Source organism: Bombina bombina, chromosome 2 (genome assembly GCF_027579735.1).
Source record: "Bombina bombina isolate aBomBom1 chromosome 2, aBomBom1.pri, whole genome shotgun sequence".
Taxonomy (NCBI): Eukaryota; Metazoa; Chordata; class Amphibia; order Anura; family Bombinatoridae; genus Bombina; species Bombina bombina.
In genome coordinates, this window is record NC_069500.1 from 918,794,453 (window position 1) to 918,820,203 (window position 25,751).

Sequence of the window (25,751 nt, forward strand, 5' to 3'; positions counted from 1 at the left end):
TCTAGAAGGGTAGGAGGTTGAGAAACAGGAGGTGAGGACTGCAAGATTGAGAAAGATGTTAATGCAGAGTTAGATGAGGGAAATAGAGAAGAGAATGACCAATGACACTACTTATATAATATTTATAGACTTATATCCAGTAAAAGGATACTTGGGTATTATTAACCCAGGTTCCAGGATAGGTGCTGTGTATATAAAGAACTACAATTGGAGAAAGTTGTGGAGAAGGGAAAGCTCTGCACAACAAGTATACACTTATAGCACTCTAAAGAGTGCTATAAGTGTATACTTGTTGTGCAGAGCTTTCCCTTCTCCACAACTTTCTCCAATTAGATGAGGGAAATGTTAGGTAAGATAAATATTATTGAGTTGGGTGGTAGGCTTCTCTGAACAGAAAAGTCTTCAGAGAGCATTTAGAGGAATAAAGATTAGGGCAAAGCCTGACAGCACAAGGGAGAGTGTTTCAGAGGGTAGGTGCTGCACAACAGAATTCCTGCAGTCTAGCATGAGAAGAGGTGATAGTCGCAGATGCAAGGAGCAGGTCATTGTTGAATCTTAGTGGGTGGGCTGGAGTATACTTGTTGATTAGAGAGGATAGGTAGAGGGGAGCTGTGTTGGTGAGCGCTTTGTATGCAAGGGTGAGAATTTTGAATTTAATTCTGCTGTGAATGGGGAGCCAATGAAGGAAGGCCAGTAAGTAGGTTATTGCAGTAGTCAAGTTGGGAAATAACAAGGGAGTGGATTATTTGCATTGTGGTGTTAGCGCACAGAAAAGGTTGAATCTTAGAAATATTGCGTAGATGGTTGCGGCAGGATGTAGAAAGCAATTGTATATGGGGGGGCGAAGGATAGATTTGAGTCAAGTGTAATTCCGAGGCAGCGGACTTAGGGCGATGAAGAAATGGTGATGCCGTCAACAGGGATAGAGAAGTCAGAAGTCAGCGTAGAGCTTTAGGGGGGATAAGAAGGAGCTCAGTCTTGGACATGTTAATCTTTAGGTGGTGAGAGGCCATCCAGGAAGAAATACCAGATAAGCAGTCACTGACATGAGAAAGGACAGAGGGAGAGAGAGCAGGGGTGGCGAGGTAGATCTGGGTGTCATCAGCATAGAGGTGATATTTGAAGCCATAACTGTTGATAAGTTTACCCATCAAAGAAGTATAAATGGAGAAGAGTAGAGGATCCAGAACAGATCCTTGAGGTACTTCAACAGACAGAGGCATTGGAGAAAAAAACCTGTAAGAAAGATAAGAGTGAATCCAGTGTCACAGAGGCCAAAAGAGCTAAGGGTCTGTAGGAGGAGGGGGTGGTCAACTGTGTCGAAGGCAGCTGAGAGGTCAATTAAGATGAGTATAGAGTAGTGGCCAATATTTTTAGCAGAGAAAATATCGTTAGTAACCTTGGTAAGGGCAGTCTCAGTTGAGTGTTTGGGGCGGAATCCAGATTGCAGTGGGTCAAGCAAGGAGTTGGCGGACAGGAAGTGGGTTAGGCGATTGTAAACTAGTTTTTCAATGAGTTTTGATGTTATTGGAAGCAGTGATATGGGGCGGAAGCTTTCAGGAGAATTAGGGACGAGGGAGGGTTTTTTGAGTATGGGAGTGACTTTTGCGTGTTTCAAAGAAGATGGGAATGAGCCGGTAGGGAGAGATAGGTTGAAGATGTGGGTAAGAGCAGGAGTGAGGGTGGAAGATAGGGAGGGTATTAGATGGGAAGGTATAGAGACGAGTGGGCAGGTAGTGAGGCGTGAGGAAGGTAGTAAGGAAGAAACTTAATTCTCAGTGGCTGGATGGAAGATGCAGAGGGTGGCAGAGGGAGTAACTGGGCCTGGTGATGGAATATTGCAGGTTGGTGTTGGGATATTGCTTCGGATAGTACGTATTTTGCTTAAAAAGTAGTCTGCCAGGTCTTGAGCACTAAAGACAGATGGGGGGGGGTGGAGCAGGTGGGTAGAGGAGAGAGTTAAAGTTGGAGAAGAGTCATTTAGGGTTTGAGGAAAGAGTAGATATAAGAGAAGAGAAATAGGTTTGCTTGGCTAAGTGAAGGGCATAATGGTATGAACGAAGAATAAACTTAAAGTGTATGAAGTCAGGTTCAGAGTGAGTTTTCCTCCAGACATGCTCAGCAGTACGGGAGCATTTTTGCAAATAGGGTGTTTGCTGACAGTGCCAGGGCTGCAACTGACGGCGTGATGTTTTGCACAGCTGGGGAGGGGCAAGTGTGTCTAGTGCAGAGGAGAGTGTGAGGGAGGAGATCTTAAATATTTTTTTAAAACTGGAGCGGATCCACAGCATGTAGATTTCTACAGGTGCGGGGGCGGGATGGAGGAGTGGGTTTAGCTGTTGCATTAATATTATAGGTGACCAGGTGATGGTATGAAATAGTAAAAGGGCGACTGGTGAAGTCAGATATAGAACAGAGATAGGAAAATACCAGGTCGATAGAGTGTCCATCACGGTGGGTAGGGAATAGGGTGGATTGTGAGAGACCGAAGGAGGAAGTGAGTGAAAGAAGTTTAGAGGCAGCAGGGGCAGATGGGTTGTCAATGGGAATGTTGAAGTCCCCAAAAATTAGGGTTGGTATATTTGTAGAGAGAAAGTGAGGAAGCCAGGTGGCAAAGTTGTCAAGGAATTGGAGGTAGGTCCAGGTGGGCGATAGATTAGTTGCCACTTTGAGGGACATGGGGGAGAACAGGCGAATACAGTGGACTTCAAAGGAGGAGAAGGAGAGAGTTGGGATTGGAGGTAGGTACTGATAAGTGCAGGAGGATGAGAGCGGGATCCCAACACCGCCGCCACGTTTCTCACCTGGCCTAGGGGTATGGCTAAAGTGAAGACCACCATGTGTGAGAGCAGCAGTGGAAACGGTGTCGGAAGTAGAAAGCCAGGTTTCGGTAATTGCTAAAAGGGTGAAAGCATTTGAAATAAACAGGTCATGACTGGTTGTAAGTTTGTTGCAGACAGAGCGAGAGTTACATAGTTCCCAAGTGAAAGGAATGTGTGCGTATGGGATGCATTGGATGGAAATGAGGTTATGTGTGTTGCTTTTATTAAAGTTACTATAAGGAGTGCGTGATTGGGTGATGGTGGGAATGAGGGTGGGCCCAGGATTTGGAGAGATGTCACCTGATGCTAATAGCATCAAAATGGAAAGTAAGAGTAGGTGAGAATGAGATTTATAGTAGTGGGGGCATTTCTGTGAGTTGGGCATTTCTGTGAGTTGGTGCAGTTTAGTGACATAGATTTTAAAATAGAAAGTAGTTCATGAGAGCTAAAGTAAGGAGAGGAAAGGAGAGAGGGGCCTATATAAACTGCATGTGGAGAAGGGTAAGGTATGAGCATGTGAGCATGCCTGTGGAATAGGCATGAGGCTGTTAAAAGGAAAAGCAGTTCTGAAAACAGCAGAATTTTAAGTTTAAAATTTTGGCTTTGAAGAGAAAATATTTAGCTTGCCTCAAATCTTCTTCATATCTTGTTCAATTCTTGACTAATTCTTAGTGCTGTCACTTAAAGATGTCACAATTCTTGACTAATTCTTAGTGCTGTCACTTAAAGATGTAATTTAGAGAGATGACAGCTTAGAGATGGTGTTCTCTGCAAATGCTAAACCCAGCAAATGCTATCCCTTAAGCTGATCTTAAAGTGAAGGTAAACTTTGATGAATGAAAGCCCTTTTTAAAAAAATACTATTAAAAACAGGGGCACTTTCATTCATCAAAGTTTACAAAGCAGCTAGAGCAGCTTCCCCCACCTAGAGATCCTCTATTCACACGTCAGCAATGACTAATCCTGCTTCCTCCAATCACAGCTTTCCCCCCAGGGTAGTTACTGCCTGAGGCCATGCTGTGATTGGAGGAAGCAGGATTAGTCATTGCTGAATCTCAGGCATCTAAGCAGCTACAGACCCCCAAGACCCACTGTTGGAAAGGTAATCACCTACCCAACAGAGTCTTGGGAGTCTGTAAAAAAAATAAAAAAGTAAAAAAAAAAAATTCAAAAAGAAAAAAAAGAAAAGACAATATTAGCACCCAGGTGGGAAATGGCTTAGCAGCCAAAGGGTTAAGGGGAAGATTTTATTCGGTCCAGGGCTGGACTCTGTTATATCTACGATTACCGGAGGGAAAGGTGCCTTCCTACCGCAAGATAAGAAGAATAGGCCTAAGGGACGGCAACTGTATAATTTTCGCTCCTTTCGTGCTGACATGTCACCACAACAGCAGTCCTCTTCCAAGTCCGAGCAGCCCAAGAGTACTTAGAAGCCCGCTCACTCCTGAAATAAGTCCAAACAGACTAAGAAGCCTGGCGAGAACAAATTGGCATGAAGGGGCAGCCTCCGATCCGAGATCAGATCGAGTAGGGGGAAGACTATCTCTTTTTTTCAGACGCTTGGTTCCAGGATGTACAGGATCCTATGGTCCTGGAGGTTGTATCTCAAGAATACAGTATAGGTTTTAAGTCTTATCCTCCCAAGGGCAGATTCCTACTCTCCAGTCTTTCGACAAGACCAGAAAAAAGGGTTGCCTTCTTAGGTTGCGCACAGGATATCTCCTCTCTAGGAGTAATTGTCCTGGGTACCTACAGCAGAAAGAGGTTCGGGGTTTTATTCAAACCTTTTTCGTGGTTCCAAAGAATGAGTGAACTTTTCGTCTAATTCTGGACCTGAAGTGCCTAAACAAGTTTCTGAGCATTCCCTCTTTCAAGATGGAGACAATACGGTCAATCCTTCCTCTGGTTCAGGAAGGACAGTTTACGACCACAATAGATCTGAAAGATGCATACCTTCATGTTCCGATTCACAGGAAACATTTTTAGTTCCTGAGGTTTGCTTTTCTGGACCAGCACTTCCAGTTCATAGCTCTTCCGTTTGGCCTAGCTACTGCTCCAAGGATATTTACAAAGGTTCTAGGGACTCTTCTAGGCATTGCCAGAACACAAGGTATTGCAGTAGCGCCTTACCTGGATGATATCTTGGTACAGGCACCATGTTTTCGTCTAGTGGAGAACATTCAGAGTCCCTTCTCAGTCTTCTTCGATCACATGGATGGAAGATAAACTTGGAAAAGAGTTATCTTACTCCAAGTACAAGGGTGAATTTCCTGGAAACTATAACAGACTCCATATCCATGAGAATATTCCTCACAGATCAGGGATGTTGGAAGCTAACTTCTGCATGTCTTGCCCTCCAGGCCTCCTTGAGACCCTCAGTGGTAATCAGACTCATGGTGTCCTGCATGGACATCAGTCCTTTTGCCAGATTCCATCTCAGACCCTTACAACTATGCATGCTAAGAAAATGGAACGGTGACCATTCATATATGTCTCAACAGATTGTGCTGGACAGCCTGTCAAGAGACTCACTCTCCTGGTGGCTCTGTCCAGATCATCTGTCCCAAGACACGTGCTTTTTGAGACTGTCCTGGGAGATTGTGACTACGGACGCAAGCCTTTCCGTCTGAGGAGCCTTTTGGGGTGCCAAGAAGGCACAAGGTTTGTGGACTCAGGAGGAGTCCTCCCTTCCGATCAATATTTTGGAACTCTGGGCAATCTTCAATGCCTTGAAGGCTTGGCCCCTTCTGGGATTGTCCCAGTTTGTCAGATTCCAATCAGACAATATAACCTCGGTTGCATACATCAATCATTGGGGGGAACGAGATGTTCCTTGGCGATGAGAGAAGTATCTCAGATGCTAGAGTGGGCAGAGTCTCACAGATGTACACTGTCATCGATCCACATTCTGGGTGAGGACAGCTGGGAAGTTTACTTCCTCATCAGGAAATCCTTTCACCTAGGGGAATGGTCTCTCCATCCCGAAGTGTTTGCAGAGATATGCAGCGAGTGGGGGACGCCGAAGATAGATCTCATGGCATCCCGCCTCAATACCAAGCTACCCAGTTACGGGTCGAGGTTGAGGGATCCTCAGGCAGAACTGATAGATGCCCTATCAGTACCATGGAGGTTCAGGCTCATATATCTTTTTCCTCCGTTACCGCTTCTCCCTCGTGTGGTGGCTCGCATCAAGCAGGAGTGAGCATCAGTGATTCTGGTTGCTCCGTCGTGAATGCAAAGGACGTAGTTTGCGGATCTGGTGGGGATGTCCTCATCTTCTCAGTGGAGGTTACCTTGTCGCAGAGATCTGCTGATACAGAGTCCCTTTGTTCATCAAAATCTAGATTTTCTGAGGCTGACTGCATGGAGATTGAACGCTTAGTCTTAGCCAAGAGAGTGTTTTCTGAGAGTGTTATCGACACTCTGATTCAAGCTCGTAAGCCAGTTACTTGTCGTATCTACCATAAAGTTTGGAGGACTTGCTTGTACTGGTGTGAAGAGCGTGGCTTTTCCTGGCATAAGGTTAAGGTTGCCAGAATTTTAGCTTTTCTCCAGGATGGACTGGAGAACGGTTTATCTGCTAGTTCCCTGAAGGGACAGACATCGGCCCTGTCAGTGTTACTGCACAAAAGATTGACCAAGCTTCTGGATGTGCAGTCCTTTGTTAAGGCTCTGGCTAGGATCAGACCTGTGTTTAGATCTGTGGCTCCGCCCTGGAGCCTCAATCTTGTTCTTAGTGTTTTGCAGCAGGCTCCATTTGAGTCTATGCATACTGTTGAATTGTTATCTTGGAAGGTTCTTTTTTTGTTGGCTTTTGCCTCTGCGGACAGAGTTTCTGTGATTTCTGCGTTGCAATGTGACCCCCCTTATCTGGTTTTTCATGGGGAATAAGCGGTTTTACACACTAAACTAGGGTTCCTTCCTAAGGTGGTGTCGAATTGTAATATTAATCAAGAAAATATTGTTCCTTCCTTGTGTCTTAATCCTTCTTCAGCGAAGGAACGTTTGCTTCCATCTTCAGGCTACTAAAGAATTCAGACAATCTTCGTCTTTGTTTGTCATCTATACGGGGAAGTGTAAGGGGGAGAAGGCTGCTACGACTTCTCTATTTTTTTGGCTGAGGAGTGTCATCGGCTTAGCTTATGAGACAGCGAGACGACAGCCTCCTTAGAGGATAGCGGCTCATTCCTCTAGAGCAGTGGCTTTCTCTTGGGCTTTTAAGAACAAAGCCTCAATGGATCAGATTTGTAAGGCTGCTCCCTGGTCCTCCTTACACACTTTTTCTTAATTTTACAAGTTTGATGTGTTTTCGGGAGAAAAGTTTTGCTGGCTGTGGTGCCCTCAGAATAGGGTCCACCTCTTTTTTTCTGTTCCATCCTGTTATTCTGTCCGTGTCCTCTGGAGCTTGAGTGTAGTTTTCCCAACAGTAAGGAATGAAGTTGTGGACTCTCCCTGCCTTATGGAAGGAAAAACATAATTTATGCTTACCAGATAAATTCCTTTCCTTCCTGGCCGGGAGAGTCCATGACCCCGCCCATAATTTATGTTTTGATGGGCGGCTCCTTTTTTATATTGTTTCTTTTGGGACCTTTATACCCTGATGTTTCTCCTACTTTTCCTTGTTCCCTTGGCAGAATGACTGGGGGATAGGGGAAGTGGAAGGGATATTTAAGCCTTTGGCTGGGTTGTCTTTGCCTCCTCCTGGTGGCCAGGTGTTGTATTTCCCAACAGTAAGGAATGAAGTCATGGACTCTCCCTGGCAGGAAGGAAAGGAATTTATCTGGTAAGCATAAATTATGTTTTTACCTATGTACCCATTAAAAGTGCAGATCTTAAATATCAGTATTGCAATTTGTTCAGGCTAATTTCAGCAAATGGGATTGGAATACTGACAGAAAAGGACACAAATAACTGAGTTGTGATCAATTCTTTCACATAGTAAACTCTTAAACATTAGAATCTGACTGTGTTGAAATTATTTGTTTTATTTTCACTTTTACTTTATTTAAAATAATATTTGCAGATTGTTTATACAGAAGTTGTCACTTCTTTAGAAATATTTTCTGCAATGATATATGTTTCTGAATTTATGCAGAGTATTATTGCATATACATTTAAATTAATGGATTTTCATGCTACACGTGTATAAAAAGTTTGTTATATCAGTTTTTTTTTTTTGAGCAATGACCTTATACATTCTTTGGTATGTGTCTGGCAAATGCATTAGATACTTAAATCATTTCTAAAAACAGCTTCTATTTGACATTGTCATAATATAGTAGCAGGGAAATTATCTCACTAAGCTTTCTAGGATTATGTTGAATGTTCCATGTATTTCTGGATAAGCATTGAAGTTGCGTCTATTACTGCACTAGACTTTCAACATGGCAAAAAAAGAACAAAGAATAAGTAAATTAAATAAAAAAAAACTGCTTGATATCTAATATAGAAAAATATAAATAGACTTTATAACAACATCATAATCGATAAATAAAAAGATACTGTGGGCTTCACTTTGAGAAGCATGTACTATGCTTCTGGTTAATTTAAAATAACATTAAAGGGATAGGGTACATTTAAAGGGACATGAAACACAAATTTTTTCTTTCATGATTTAGAAAGAACATGCAATTTTAAACAACTTTCTAATTTACTTCTATTATCTAATTTGCTTCATTCACTTTATATCCTTTGCTGAAAAGCATATCTAGATATGCTCAGTAGCTGCTGATTGGTGGCTGCACATAGATGTCTCGTGTGATTGGCTCACCCATATGCATTGCTATTTCTTCAACAAAGGATATCTAAAGAATGAAGCAAATTAGATAATAGAAGTAAATTGGAATGTTGTTTAAAATTGAATTCTTTACCTGAATTATGAAAGAAAATTTTTGGGTTTAGTGACCTTTTAAATGTAAAATAGAAGTATTTTTTGCAATATACTTCCATTATAAAACATGACTCTAGTTAAAGCTATTACTGTTTTTAGCAGCATAAGCACATATGTTATGCACCAGCATTAATATACCACACCTCTGAGAGTCAGCAGTGGCTTATATGACTATTAAGTCTTTACTGATGCAATGCACACTCTATGAGCAGGCATGATTGGAATCTTGATCCTCCAGTCACACGCAGGATATGTGCATATGTCACTGAAACAATAATATTTGCTAGAAGCATTTTTGCTAATGTTAGCTTCCATTTGAAAAAAATAATAATTCATGCACATTTCAATTTTGACCTTTCGATCCCTTTAAGCTTTTTTTAATAATGGGCATACTGATTCTTAAACCAGTATATTTTAATAATTTGTATGTGTATGTGCAGAAATATAGATATATAGGCAGACAGCTGGTTGGCCTTGCATTCAGTTTGGTGGGCAGCAAACACAATGTTTACGTTTCAAATTTCTGATCAATCCATAGAAAAGGACTGTAGGAGTGCAGGTCTCATCACCAGCATAGAGAACACACTATTTCTGTATGCATCCTATAGCCCTGGAAGCCCTTGCAACGACCAACATACAGAGCATGCCGCTTAGGGTTGCCAACTCGGCCATGTTTTCGTGGACACTTATGAGTTACGCATGCTGCAGGGTAAGCAGGGCGGAACATGTATTGTGCATCTGGATATCACATGAACAACACAATACACTTTCCTTCCTGCTTACCCTGTAGCATGTGTAACTTATAAGTGTCCAGGAAAACATGGGTGAGGTTGCAACCCTGTAAGGAATTAAACCACAGGAGTTCCTAGAATTTCGTACATTTGAGTAAAAACAATCTGACATTCACAGAAAAAAAACAAAACAAAAATACAAAACCCAAACAATTGTAATAGTTAGTTAGTGTAAATAATTTACTGAGTAACTGAAAAATCCTTAAAGGGTTACTAAACCCAAATTGTTTATTTCATGATTCGGGTAGAGCATGCAATTTTTAGCAACTTTCTAATTTGCTCCTATTATCAATTTTTAATTGTTCTCTTGCTATCTTTATTTGAAAAGCATTAATGTAAAGCTTAGGTGCTGGGCCCATTTTAGGTTCAGCACCCTGGATAGCGCTTGCTTATTGGTGACTACATTTAGCCACCAGTCAGCAAGTGCTACCCAGGTGCTGAACCATAAATAGTCTGTCTCCCAAACGGTACATTTCTGCTTTTCAAATAAAAACAGCAAGAGAAAGAATAAAAATGATTTTAGGAGTAAATTAGAAAATTGCTTAAAAATGCATGCTCTATGTGAATGATTAATGAAAAAAAAATTGGGGTTTGTATCCCTTTAATAAACAAATAAAATATTGATCAATTTTATCTAGAACTGCAGTTCAAGCCAAACAACACTGCAGCAGAATTGCAATTAAGAAATTTAAAAAAAGCTTTTAAAACATCTATTGAATTAGGTGATGGTAAATGTAATAGTTATGCATTTAACTGAAGAGCATAAGAAAGTTCCTTAAATATATTCAATATAAAATGTTTGCAGAAAATCCTCTAGCAAAACAAGCTTTGCCCTGTAGACTCTGTTAACACATAATGATGCTATTCACCAATTCTAATGACCTAAAACACCTGTAAATACTCAGAGTTCTACACGCCAAGAATGTAAAGATCATCCTTGATTCAATGCTCTGAATGCCATCTGGAATAACTTTCCCATCAAACATGAATAATGTGTTATTGCTGTGCTTGATATGTTAAAGTGAATGTAAATTTTGATGCTAAAGTGCCCGTTTTTTTAAAATTTGATTAAAAACAGGGGCACTTTAATTCATCAAAATTTACATTTCACTCCTGTTGTGAAAAAAAACTTACCTTTTAAATTTGACAGCAGCTCCAGCTTCCTCCGGTCGTCGCAAGCCATTTCTGATGTCAGAAATGATGGATAGGTAATCCTCCAATCACGGCTTCCCCCCAGGGGAACCAGTGTCTGATTCAACGCTGTGATTGGAGGAAGCCTGATTCCTCATTTTAGACCCAGGAAGAGGCTTTGCGACGGGTGGAGGAAGCTGGAGCTGCTGTCAAGATTAAAAGGTAAGTTGTTTTCACAACAGGAGTGAAATGTAAATTTTGATGAATTAAAGTGCCCCTGTTTTTAATCAAATTTTTAAAAACCGGACACTTTTGCATAAAAATTTACATTCACTTTAAGTACGAAGGCATAATGATAGTACATACACTGATTCTTATCTCAAGTGTAAAGTTGAGGCATAATGATAGTACATACACTGATTCTTATCTCAAGTATAATTTTATATAATTCTGCACATTAAAAAAATGCTGTTTTCCAGACTCGCTCTCTGTGCTCTTCTGAGCGGGTCTGTTTTTTACACAGAGCACATCTGGCCAGCTGTCTAGTCACAGCCCGGCTTGACCGCACCATTACACTCAGTGCAGCTCTCTCCTGCTCTGTCTGACAGCGGGAGCGAGCTGCACTGAGTATAATGGCGCGGTCGGTCCGGGCTGTGACTAGACAGCTGGCCAGATGCGCTCTGTGTAAAAAACAGACCCGCTCAGTAGAGCACAGAGAGCGGGTCTGGAAAACAGTATTTTTTAATAAAACTTTGCAGGCAATATTTAATTCTGCACTATGTGCAGAATTATATAACATTATTTTCTATGTTTACTGTCCCTTTAATGTAATAACTAAAGAAAATGTGATTTCCATCATATTATTTATTTAATCAGATGAATTGCTGGGAAGGTTATAATTGGTTTGTTATATATATATATATAGATAGATAGCAGGCAGGCCAGCACTCACGGTTAACATTTCATCCACCCAGGGTGCTTCCATGATATTGATAGTAGTAAAGAATGGGGATGCACTCGCCAGGATTTCCAAAGTTACCTTTAATGTAACGTTTCGGGGTGTTCCCCCCCTATCGTCAGACAATTCAAAATAACAATTTGTATGTGTGACAAAGGGGGTAACACCCCGAAACGTTACATTTAAGGTAACTTTGGAAATCCTGGCGAGTGCATCCAAATTCTTTACTATATATATATATATATATTGGTTATATGGTTTGCATCTAGATTATGTTCACAAATATAACCCATCATGTAACTGGAGTCTTAAAGGACCATTATATACAGTAGAATTGCATAATATATAAGTGCATAATAAAGAGACAATGCAATAGCAATTACTGTGAGTTTTAAATGAGCAGCAGATTTTCTTCCTAATTGGAAAGAATCCACAGCTGCATTCATTACTTTTGGGAAATAAGAACCTGGCCACCAGGAGGAGGCAAAGACACCCCAGCCAAAGGCTTAAATACTCCTCCCACTTCCCTCATCCCCCAGTCATTCTTTGCCTTTCGTCCAGGAGGTTGGCAGAGAAGTGTCAGAATTTGTTTTGTCTCTTATGGAGGGTACTACTCTTCGCAATTGGACAGGAGTTTTAAGTAACCCCATAAGCTTCTCAGTGAGGGTCTGGGTGAACGTTAGAGTCCTGAGATGCAGAGGGAGCTTCCCTTTGCGACACCATTCCGACTCATATTACCAGCTCCTACAGCAATCAGCGTTGATGAGTTTTGCAGACTGCTTTTTCTCTCAAGTCCATGTCAGGAGCGATGCTACGACCTGTCACACTTGAAGGGCCGTGTTCCTGTTTCACGGCGTAGATTCTGGTAAGATCGTTTCATTTTTTATTACATAATGTTAAAACAGAAGACAGGGTCACAGTGTGGCGCCTTTTATCTTTATAGAATCAAGGGTTAATATCTCCTTAGGGGGGATTATTGAACAGGGGGGAATAATAATCTTAAATGTTTATTTGATTTTATGCTGCTTTATGTGTGAGATGTTAGGCTCATAGGCTGTTAAGGAATATACAGGTTTCACTTTCACTTTGAGAGCCATGCAGTTTACAAGCTTTGGCGCGCTTTCTCTCATAGCAGGGTCAGTCCAGAATTGTGCACTATGTAATCATTCCCTCTTTCTTGACCGGACTATCAGAGAGGAGTCATAAATCTCTGTACTGTCTGGGTCATAGGAGGTGGTGAGTGCCCCAGTCATTGGGGTATAAGGGTGCCGTTTTTTGAATAAAATAAGATGTTTTATTTCTCTAGTTCTCCGGTTATTGCACTAGCGATGGAGGATTCTGTTCCTTTTGAGGGCACTCCCTCTATTCCTAAAGAGTAATTCCTGTTTATATGGTGAGGAGGCCTTAGTTCCCCCTATCAATTATGTTCCATATGCCTTGATAATGTGATAATATCAAACATGTTTGATACCACGGAGCCGTCCACCTCTGAGGGGTTGTCGTCCAGTGAGGTGCGTACCCTACATTGTTATCTCTATACACATGCAGTTTTCCCGTAGCATTGCAGATCCTCCATCTGGAGGGGGCCTTTTTTTCTCTGGACGTTACTGCGCAGTTCAGACGGCGGTGTCTGCGGCCTTAATGCTTTTTCTCGCCCTGCTAAGCGCAAGCAAAAGGTTACATATTGCACTCCTTCCCAGAGTACATCAAATAATTTTTGGATTTAACTGATAGGGTTATCCAAGGATGCTGCTCTTTCTGAGACTTCAGAGTATGAACTTTCTGGGTCGGAGTCTGCTGCCTCTCAAGCTCCAGCTGTGGAGGAACCAGACTTTAGTTTTAGGAATTAGCGCTTCTTCTGAAGGAAGTTTTTGGCGAATTCAAGGGTCCCAGAGGTCATATTGCCTGATGAACCTTTATTTCCTAATTTGAATAGAATTTAAGGACAGGGGGATGCCTTCCCTTTCCTGCTCCTGTTGTCCCGGGTATTCCACCTTGGACGGTACAGTTCCCTGCGGGTGCGACTGTCCATAAGTGTTGTGCCTTTCGTTACAGAATTGCGCGCTATCGCGTGTTACTCGTACATGTTTTTTCAGTTATTGAACGACCCTATGCTTATCGGATACGGGAATACTCAGTCTGCTCTTCGATTGGCGCACCTCATTAGACATGTGGGGATGATGTAATCTCCTGATTGTCCATGTATTGAGATCTTTTCCAGTTTTTTTTTTGTTGGAAGATCAGGGCTCCGTTTGGCTGGTCCTGCGGTAGGCCTGTTTCTTTTTGGGTGTTAACCTACGGGTTGCCTTGTATTTTACTTTCATCCGATAGGATGTCCTGTCTGTTTTCCTTCTTCCCCTCTGAGCGAGGATTTATGGGGCTTGATGGTTAGGACCCAGATTGCAGGCTGGTCCTGTTTAGGTTCAGTTCTGTCTGGTAGCTGTTCGGACACGTGGTGCCGCTCTGCTTGGCTGGTCCGGTAGAGGCGCCAAGTGCTCATGTTATCCTCTGTGTTCAACTAGGCATTCTAGAGGACCGGTGGGTCCGTGAGGCAGGAAGGATTGTCTCAATCCTTATGGGAATTTGGATGACTGGGTCAGTGTCTGGGTCAGACCCTAGAGCTCCTTCCCATGTAGTGGAGGGTTGGTGGGCTTGCGCCCTCTTACCGCTGAGTTGGGCAGTTTAGCCTTTTTTCTTTTGAGACCCTGGGAATTGTCCTTCTGGACTTAGTTCTCAGCAGCTAGTAGTTTATTGGGTAGTTCAGTTGCCTCGCAGCGGATGGGTTGCAGAATGGGACCAGCTGCAGCTATTGCACATTGACTGTGATTGACCTTTTGGTCTTCCTCTGTTGTCTCCATGTGAGTTAGGTCTCCTTTTAGGGACCTGGATTCCCCTCCGGGATATAGTCGTGCCCTGTTAAGGGCACTGGGCGTGGTCTCCTTGGGCTCTGCTCTGAGCTGGGGATGCTGTGCATCCTTTTCTCTCTATGATGCTCTGATTGTATGGAAGTGATGCGGAGACCAGCCTTTTCTCAAGTGATTTTGGCTTTGGGGTATCCCCTTGCTTGTTGTCCTGCGGCTGTTTGAGAGTCTATGGGCTCTAGTGTCGTTGTACGACTTTTAAAACAGCTTATTTGGAGCATTGGACTTTGGCAAGGGGTGGTCTCTTCCTTGGATCGGGACTTGCAAGTTATCTCATTATCTGGGTTGATCTGGATATTGCATTGATATCTACCTGTGGTCTGGTTTTTTATATCAGACGGGGTGTTATGTTCTCGGATATTGTTTGTTTAAACAATTGGGGACTTGGATCTGTTTTCTCCCTGGTACGTCCGGTTGCTGAGGCTTGGCTCAGTGTTTTCCTTTGTGAAGTTGTTGGCTCTAGGACTGGTTCAGGGTTCCCCAGGTCCTGGGAACTTGGGCTATGTCCTTTTACTTGGACTAATTGACCTGGTCACATTTGGCCAGGTTGTCTGAGTGCTGATGCTCATTGGGCTGGACTTATGCCTTTATGGTTGGTTTCCCTTGGTCAGCTTGCTGTGGTAACCTTATGGATTTACTGCTCTGCAGGCAAATGGGTTTGCAAACACATTGGATGTGTGTTAGCAAGCTAATTCCTTAGGGGGATTCCTTCCAAGTTCATCTGCGTTGGAGATCTGTGTCTTGTGGGCAGGTGCTCTGCCTTTTTGGCCCCATCCCTTTTCTTAGGGTGGGGGGCTTATTCTCCTTCTTATGGAGGTGTGGTCCTTTTTCTAGGGATTCTCTTGGATTCAGGAGGTTGGAACTGAGAGTTAACCTTTCAGAGAGGGGTGTTTTTCTCTGGGTTATGTTCCATCTGGAGTCTTGCTGGCTCCGTGTTGAGACTATGGTGGGCCTTTTGTTAGATTCATTTGACTCTACGGCCTTGTCATCTGTTTCTAAGGAGTCAGGTTGGCACCCGTGCTCTGTTTGGATGGCTGTGTCCATTCTTTCGCTCGTTTTTGAGCTGGTGTTGGGGTTCTTCTGTTCTGTTTTCAAGACCTACCGATGCTTTGGCTGGCCCGGTTGGGTGTGTTTTCTGAGATGCGTTGTCATCTTCAGGATCTAGGTTGGCATTGTAGCTAGCCCCCTGGGTTTACAAGCTGAGGGTCTCGGGTTACCATTCACCTTCGGGTTCTGGGTGTTACCTCTCTCTCTCTCTCTTGGGGGTGCAGTGGGTCTTGTTGAGGTTATGTGCTTCCCCTTTTGGAGCCCTGTGTGTCGGTCTAGCGGCTTTGATTGCCTGGTAGTGTGCCCTCTGTCTGGGAGTTCTCCTTTTTGCAATCTGTTCTCTTGCTGGCCGCTTTTTACTTCTCAGCAAGTATTCTTCGGTGTCATCCTAATGATGGCTGCGTGTTCTTGATTCAGGGTTTTTTTGTCTGGGTCTGTTACACGTTCTTTTTTTATCTGAATATTATAGTATTCTTAGTTCTGCCGATGTGAGGACTCCTTCAGTTGTTTTTTGGTGCTTTTGCATGATGTTGAGAGAAAGGTTTATCTGTTTCGAGGCCTGGTCCTAAACATCTGGTTTCTGCTTGATCTGGGCATAGCCTCCCCTTGTCTGTCAGGACCCATTTGGGTCTTTGTGAGCAGGGCTCGCTATTGGGGGTTTTCCTTTTATGGATTTTGTAGTGACCTTTCGGTTCTTCTTGCCTTATCCCTTGGTGAGAGACCGCCTGTTGGGCGATGGCGTCTCCTGGAGGACTGCTGGCTCAGTTGAGTCTGATTTTGCGGTCTCTAGCTAGGCTTCTGGACTATCTTCGGGTCAGTGCCCTTGGGGCCTTTCCTTTTCAAAGTTTTCTCGGCTTTGGACGAAGCAGGGTTTTTGTTAGGTAGTGGTTTCTGGCTTGGTGCCCTCAGAATGGGCAGCCTATTGTACCTGCCCGTTTTGGCATTCAGTGTCCTCTTTAGCTTGGGTATTGTTTTCCCAAAAGTAATGAATGCAGCTGGGGACTCTTTCCAATTAGGAAGAAAAACATAAATTATGCTTACCTGATAATTTCCTTTTCTTCCGTTGGAAAGAGTCCACCGCTCCCCACCCTTTTTCTACGTGGGACGTCTTTTTATTCTTCTGGCACCTTTTTTCACCTTGATATTTCTTCTGCTGTTCCTTGTTCCTTGGCAGAATGACTGGGGGATGAGGGAAGTGGGAGGAGTATTTAAGCCTTTGGCTGGGGTGTCTTTGCCTCCTCCTGGTGGCCAGGTTCTTATTTCCCAAAAGTAATGAATGCAGCTGTGGACTCTTTCCAACGGAAGAAAAGGAAAATATCAGGTAAGCATAATATATGTTTTTTTCTCACAAAGTTCAAAATATCCTTCACTTTGCTGGTCCCTTGTATAATGGGACAGCCATCAGCCAATTACAGACTGATACACTTATACACTCTTGGATATGCTTAAAATTCTGTTGTCTTTATAAATCATAAAAGGTTAATTTTGACTTTAGTCTCCCTTTAAAAAAAAAAAAAAAAAAAATGTATATTCCCATAAAAACAAAATGTATATGTTTCCAAATTAGCATTGCATCATATTTAACAAAGCCGCCTGAATTTTACAATTTTAACAGGCCCCACAAAAAAATAGAAAAGGCCCAAAAGTTTCAAAGTTAAAGGGACATGAAGCCCAAAAAGTTCTATAAACGAAGGTCTTATAAGTAACTTTTGTTTTTATTATTAGCTTGGTCCTGATAAGTAATATGCCATTTAAAGTGTATTATGTCCTTCTGCTTCTCCTTTAGGAGTAAAGTGGTATATTGTGCTGTTAAAATGTATTAAAATTTTGTTGTTATAGGTATATTACTAGGACCATAAGTTGCCTCATTGATTTGTTTTAAGAAACCATTAATAACCAGGGTCAGAAAATTGAATTATTCAGTTTTATACCTCTCTAGCCAATTACATAATATATTTTGAAAAATGCATATTGTATTTTTTATTCTAAAAATTATAATTTATAAAAAATGCAATTTATATAAAGGAAGAAAAGATAAACCCCTCCAAACTTCTGGAGACTGAATTGAAGGGCCGCCATCAGGGGTGACAGGGGTGACTTCTGTCAGGGGCCCAATGGGCCAGGGGGGGCCCATGAGGCAATAACAAAAAAAAAATTTACATTTTGGCAGCCACCAGTGGGTACTACAGCAGAGTGCTAATTGAGAATGGGAAATGTTATTACAAGGAGTAAAGTATTAGAATTTTAGAGGATTTCTGTGTATGCACTAAACCACAATGCACAGTGTGAGACAGACTTGGCACTTACTTTGTACAGTGTGTGCCTGAGTCAGACGGCAGATCACTTTAATTTGCAGAGGAGGTAGGACTTACTTAGCAAATGTTTTTTATTTCTTTGTGCAATTTCAGATTGTAACTTCAGTGTGGTAGTAGTTGTATGGTGGGGCCAGGGGTCCATAAAAACATTTTTTTTAGCAGCAGTGTATTAATGATTATTTGACAATGCTGTAGAAATTAGGGTGTGTGTATGTCTTTGTGTGTTTTCTGTGGATGTCTCAGTGAGGGAGTGTGTATGTATGTCTTTCTGTGTTTTATGTGGTTGTCTCTCTGTGTGTGTATGTCTTTTGTGTGTTTTCTGAGGCTGTCTCTGTCAGTGTTTCCGCGGGTGTATGTGCAAGTTTGAGTTTATGTGTGTGTGTGTGTGTCCATTGTCTGTTCCTTTTTAGGACATTTTGACCTTACTACTGATTATTCACATCTTTCTACAGACTTTGAGACTAATGAGACCTTTCCAGAAGTCCCCAATCTACTATTTAACCTTTAAATTATTGTTTAGGCAGTTCAGGTCCCTTCCTTTTAGCCACTGCATGCTATTGTCATCATTTAGTTGACATCTTCCTTTACAAAAAGATAATCAGAACGCCATATTTTGTTTTCTAAATCTCCTTTTTTTTTTTTTTACAAAACTATAGTTTACCTCATTACTTGTCAGGTCAATGTAAACAAGTGCTGAGTGTCTGTTTGGGTGTCTGTGTCTGAGTGTGTGTGTGTTTGCGTGTCTGCTAGAGTGTCTATATGTGAATCCTTATGTGTGAGTGTGTTTCAGTGTATGAGTGTGTCTGTGTGTTTGTATGTTACTTCCTTTACAACATTTCCAAGTTTAAATAGACACTTAAGAATAAAGTGCATATACGTTTTAGTCACTTGGTCAAAAATTGCACATGTCAAGGGGGGGGGCTGATCAATGGTTAAGTCAGGGGCCCCAAAATTTCTAGTGGCAGCCCTGCTGAATTGTCACTATGTGGCAAATGTATTATTATCCCACTGCATAAGGTTTACAGATAGTGAACCTGTCTGAACTGGAATGCAACTTGCGACCACCATTTGTTGCCTGTATTAATCATTGCACAAGCAGACAATAGTGCAAAGCTCTACCCCACTCTTGCTCAACCAATTGCACAAGAGCAGGGCTTGTCAACCCGGTCAGATCAGTCTGGGGGGATTGTAATCCTCCACCTCTGAGGTGGTAGAGAGAATTTAGGGAGCAGTGGTTTGAACTGCTGCTTCATAAATTGCAATTGAAGGCTTGTATGACCAAACCTGGCATTCACCCTTTGATAAATCTGCCCCTATGTCTTAAGTTAAAGGGTTAGAAATATTTACTTTTGTAATGTGTTAAAAAATATATTATCACATAGTTAAAATTATTATAACCAATTAATTTAAACCTTGAAACAAAGCTTTAATGTTTAGGACAATTATATTTTAATTTCCCTTGTAAACGGCTCACCATAAATGTAGGCTGTAGTTACACATAATGCATGCCATCCCCTCCATCAATGGCCCTGCGGCACTGATCCCTTAATTAGCATGTTTAAATAATGGCTTCTCTCTACTCAATCTCAGCATGCGCAATCTAATGTGTGGGCACTCGCATACACAATTAAATGTTGTAATCTAGTCCTCCATTTTTATGTACCAGGCTTGAGCGCTCTGGTGTCCCACTCCTATGTCTTGTGCCTCAGCGAGGTGATGATAATGCGGCGGCTCAAATTCCAGGAGAAAAGATAGATATGTGCATGCATTGCCTAAACTTAATGTAAATGCGCATTTGGGACGCCATCATAGCTTTACCTAGGTAGAACCCTGTAATTAGACAGCATAATGAAGCAATAGAAGGTTTTGGCAGAACTTATATTTTTAAGTCCAATTTTCAGGTAAACAATAAAAATTGGCTAATAGGTGTTTGATGACTTGTACAACAAAATATGATGTTTTTAAAAAATGCATTTTTTTGAGTTTCCTTTACCTTTAAACATTTACTATAAAATTGTGTATATTTTTTCATATCTTAGAAAATTAGACACTTTTTTAGTATTGTAATTTTAGTCCCAATATTGATATACACATTGAGGCTATTAGCTGGGTTAGATGGACTGGAAACTCAAAACACTTGGCATTATTATGTAAACGGTTTAATTATGTGTAGTAAAACATATTTGCTGTATACTTTCATACTTCATTTATTTATTAAGTTTTACACCTTTTCCTGCCATTTAAGCCTGAAAGTTGTGGGTTTTACACTTCTGAGAATTGGAAGGGCAAATAGCAGACTTCTCAATCTGAACTGTGTCACATATCTGTCCCTAAATTTTTCTTAGCAGATGTAAGACTTATCATTATTTAGTGCGCACTATTGAAACCCCAGCTGACACACTAGAGTACTAAAACCAAAAAAAAGCTTAGATGCCTTCTTTTTCAAATAATGATAGCAAGAGAACAAAGAAAAATTGATAATAGGAGTACATTAGAAAGTTGCTTAAAATTGCATGCTCTTTCTGAATTACAAAAGAAAAAATTTGGGTACAGTGTCCCTTTAAATATGGCATATTTGACTTCTTACAACAGCTCACGCCTGAAGCAGCCCTTCAGATTCTCTCAGGTATACCCTTTAAAAAAGTTATACTGGGGGCGGAGCTAGCCTAAGAGCAGAGAAGACGTGGTTTTAGAGAGCTCCTGCATAACTGTGAAATTTAGCTACATAAAAGTATTAAGATACACTGCCACAAAGGACATTCTTGTATGTGTGGCTGTCAGGAGCTCTGTGGCAGTGAAGGATTGAGAGACCGGTGTTTTATTCCCCCTGTTGGGGATGAGATTGGAGCCGTGACTGCAGGTAGCCATCAGACAGACCGGAACCCAAGGATCCCGCAAGACTTACCTCCCCTGATGCATATACAGCAAGAGCAGAGGAACCGGTGAGTCAGAGGGACAGTAGGGATCTTAACTTCAGCTGACCGGCTTAAAGATAGACGGAGGAAAAGAGGCGCGAAAAAGCGCCATTGCTGTGTGACGTCACAGCAGGCAACAGAGTAAAGCCGGAAGTGATAGCGAGGCTGAGACCGGAGTAAGACGCAGCAGGGAGAGAGGGATTAGAGCTGCGCAATTAGACTCAGTAGGACCTCCGGTGCTCACGGGCTGTAATAAGCCTCCTGGCTGTTCAGTAGAACAGAAAAATCACACCCAAAGATATTAAAGCTGCAACTTACCCTGCCCTGCAAGGGCACTGAACGGAATCTGCACACCATAGTGATCTTAAAATCCCCAAATAAACGATCACACAAACAGGGGGGAAAAAAACAAAAGCATAACACTGCCTGAATACTACTGAGAGTAAGGTGTAATTGAATCTCCATATAAAACCATCAACAGTAACACCACCCACCTCCATATATATATATAAACAAATAAAGTGTATCAAAAACCATCCAGCATATCTTGCAATCCTTTTCCTCCATATAGCAATTTATGGGCACTATAGGCATTCATTAACCCCTCACAAGTTAACTCTTCTGTACCAGGGCAGACACTGAATTGGGTGTCTCTGTTTTTCCTAACTACAGGCTGCTTAAACGCAACAAGACTTCAGAAGTGAATTCCTCCTTGCTTTTCTGTGGGTTTTTTTTTTGGTCAGTGCCCTCTCCCCCCCCCTTTCCTGTCAGCCGTGAGTGGTGACAGGTCATACCCCAACTACCCTTTCCCGTGATCATCCTGTGAGGATAAATTCCCTGGGGAGAGGGGAATCAGTGAGTGCCTGGCAAAAACCTGGAAATAGATAATGAAGAGGATGTAGCTGCCTGAGACACGCGGCACTGGGACAGTCTGACATGGATGACTATAGCTAATTCTATACCCATCATTGCATCACTTGTCATGTCATCGCCTTCCACCCATCCCTACTAAAAAGAAAACAAATTTGCAGAAATGCTCACATAAACTGTGAGGGGTGAGGCGTACATAATCTATTAATCATATCTGTAGGGATTGATGAGAAATAGAGAGGGTGCAGTGGTGATAGCGCATGCAATAATACCCAGCGGAGATCTAGGTGAATTGAAATCTCTCTAAAGAGGGAAAAGGGACATTTAGAAAAACCTGCTGGGTACTGAACAGCCACAAAATAAAAAGCAGTAAAAAATAGCTGATCTATCAACACTCACATTATGGCTACAAGAAAAGGAACCAAAGGAGATAAAAATCTAAAATCCTTATCAGTAGACACCTTTTTCAAAGCCTCTAAGATCTCCAAGACTCAAGAAGCTGCCCAGGTGGAAAATGAGGAAGACACGGATTCAGAAAATGAAGAGGAAATTGCAGATCTAACTCCCGCAACTAAAGCAGACTTGCAGGGCCTGGTGTCCAAACAAGATATAACTTCTAATTTTGAGAAACTGTGGGAGAAGATGGATAGCTTCCAAACTACAGTCACTAATAGTCTTACGGACATTAAAACAGAGATACTAGAACTGGGCACTCGAGTAGACTCCTTAGAAACAGCCACAGAGGAAATAGGGGAGGAAATTACAACAGTCTCCCAAACTCTTGACTCACACAGCCAACACATACAAGATTTAGAAGAAAAAATTGAAGATCTGGAAAACCGGAGCAGACGCTCCAACATCAGGCTCAAAGGTATTCCTGAGTCAATCGGAGCAGAAGTTCTACACAGTTATCTCCAGCAATTATTCCATGCTATACTGGGAGGACCGACAGATTCTGAGTGCCCAATAGAAAGAGCACATAGAGCCCTTAAAGCAAAGCCCAAACCAGAGCAACCACCAAGAGACGTTATTGTTAAGCTCTTACGGTTCCCTGATAGAGAAAAGATTCTACTGGCTGCCAGAAACAACCCCACATTTAAGTTCCAGGGCAGTATTATTCAGTTTTTCCAGGACCTCTGCATCAAAACACTACAGAAAAGATATGCGCTGAAACCACTCACTCTTCTCCTGAGGAAAAACAACATCCCCTACAGATGGGGCTTCCCCTTTGCGTTGCAAGTGATGCGAAATGATAAAATGCTTACTATTAAAGCCACTGAGGAGATCCCAGAAATCTGCAAATCCCTGAACTTGGAACCTCCGGTCATCTTGGGGGAGGATTCAGAATCTACCCCGTCTGCTGTATTGTCACTGAAGGCGAAACCTCAAAGACCAAAATGGAAAAAGGTGACTAACAAAAAGAAAACCAAGACATAAGACATCCAAACAATATGTGAGTGCCTTGGACGAGAATGTCTATTCTCTTTTTTTTTCTCTCTCTTGCATTCTGGGGCCTCCCCTCAGACTTAGGGGTTGCTGAAAACGGCCGAATAGCCGACTACAACTCAGACTCACAAGACGGGTCTGGGACTCTTCATTGAATGCAGATGATGTAAAATTGAAATTCCATGTCGGACTTGCACAGTGCAGGTTTTATGTGCAGGTTTCGATGTATCCACATTCAATTGTTTAATTGTTTTTTAATGTTATGTTATTGTGTTTGTTTGTTTATATTAATAATATTACAATGCACACCATGTTGTATAACTTTACTAAGCTCATCTTGCGGAAATGCTCTACACAGGTATAGGAAAAGGAAGAGACAATTAGAGAGACAGAGTAGGAAGAGGGAAACTAACAAGCTTTTATTAGAGGGAGATCTGTTGTCAGGGGTCCCCGATACCAAGGGAGGGATTGAGAGGAAGTGTGGGTGTACAAATTGTGATGCTTATTCCTAAGATAGTTTTGATCTCGCATAATGCGAGAGGACTAAACACCGATGTTAAAAGGAGGACGGCCATGTCACATTATAGACGACTTAAAGCTAATGTTATTTTTCTTCAGGAGACTCATTTCCTGAAAGATACTATCCCCAAATACTGGGCAAGAGATTACTCAAAGCAGTATCACTCTGCCTTGGATTCCAAAAAGAGAGGGGTCTCTATCCTTATACACTCCTCAATACCCTTTATTCATAGAGAGACTATATCTGATAAGGAAGGTAGATACCTTTTAGTGTTTGGATGTTTGGGAGGTGTAGAGATTCTTTTATGCAATATATACGCCCCAAATGAACAACAAGATAAATTTTTTACTGTTATTTCGAATCTGCTAACTGACTGGTCTAGACTAAGAATAATATTGGCGGGGGATTTTAACATTGACCTACAATCACTGACTAAGCAAACAATTTCCCAACAGTCTAAGAAAAAGCAGAGACAAAAGAGTATTGCTAAGAACATTCTAGACGCCTTAGCTCAACACACACTACAGGACACATGGCAAACACAACATGGTGGACTAGGAGACACTACATTTTATTCAGCACCACACGACAGCTATTCAAAAATAGACTACGTATTTACTAGCCAGATACTGCAACCAGCAATACATTCATTAGATATTCACCCATGTGTCTGGTCAGATCACTCTCTGACAGCGCTTACTCTAGGAGACTTAGCGGATCCTAAGAGAACTAGGACATGGACATACGATGTGTCTAGCACTAAACACCCGCCCGTTAAGAGCAAGATTTTACATAGCCTACAAGAATATTGGAAAATTAATGTTGGGTCTACAGAAAACACAGCTATACCCTGGGCGGCCCATAAGGCGGTGATCAGAGGGGTTCTAATTAAAGAAAAGGCATTACATAATAAGAAGTACAACGATCTTATTAATCAACTGAACACAGAAATTGCCACATTAGAAAAACTACACAAATCAAACCACTCTGGAGTCACACTCACCAAGCTACTTGAAAAAAAGCAAACTCTACAATCTATGCTGAATGGACACTCCATGAAAGCTGTACATAGACTAAAGACGAACTATTTTATCTTTGCCAACAAACCTGACAAATACTTAGCAAAAAAACTTAGAGACAATTACCAATCCCTTTCTATTCCATGCATTCAGACACCGACAGGCCAGACCACGACTCATCCACAGGACATTGTTGATACGTTTGCCAAATTTTATCAGACATTATATGATGGCACGAAAGTGCAGCATAACCCAGAGACGAAGGAGGCTTTTAACTCCTTTATGGATAAGGCAGGCTTGCCAGGGATAACGGAAGGAGACAGAATTAATCTTAATGCTGAGATCACAAGAGCTGAGGTGATAGCGGCTATAAAAGACCTTAGACCTGGCAAGGCCCCAGGACCTGACGGATTCCCGGGGGAGTACTATAAGGCATTCAGGGAAGTCTTGGTGCCACACTTGATAACATTTGCAAATCATATCATGGAAGGGAGACCGATACCAGAAGAACTCCTTAGAGCCAAAATTGTGGTAATACCAAAACAGGGGAAAAACCCTAATTTATGTAGCAGTTATAGGCCTATCTCCCTTATCAATCAAGATGTTAAGATTGTGACAAAAATCCTGGCCAACCGACTTAAACATATTCTACCAAGTATAATCCACCCTGACCAAGTGGGATTCATCAAGGATAGGGAAGCCCCAGACAATATCCGTAGAATGGTATCGATAATAGACTTATTGCGAGACAGAAAAGTGCCTTCTCTGGTCCTATCATTGGATGCGGAGAAGGCATTTGACAGGGTTGACTGGAAGTACATGCTGAGTCTTTTGTCACACATGGGATTTGAAGGCAACTTCATGAAGGCGGTTCGGGGGTTATATTCAAACCCTACTGCATTTGTTCGGGCGATAGGACACCAATCAGAAACCTTCCCTATACTCAATGGCACCAGACAAGGTTGCCCACTCTCACCTCTGATCTTTGCCATATGCATTGAACCATTGGCGGCGTATATACGCAACTGTCCTGATATATTTGGCTTAGAGGTAGGAAGATTCCAACATAAAATCACTTTATTTGCGGACGATGTGTTGCTGACTAT

At 41.9% G+C, this 25,751-nt stretch overlaps 1 protein-coding gene across 1 annotated transcript in view; it reads left to right on the top strand.

Moving 5' to 3' along the window:
• The window catches only part of ADAMTS3 (ADAM metallopeptidase with thrombospondin type 1 motif 3), a 357,608-nt gene that overhangs the window by 197,223 nt on the left and 134,634 nt on the right, over positions 1 to 25,751 (top strand). The gene's annotated exons all lie outside the window — the stretch shown is intronic.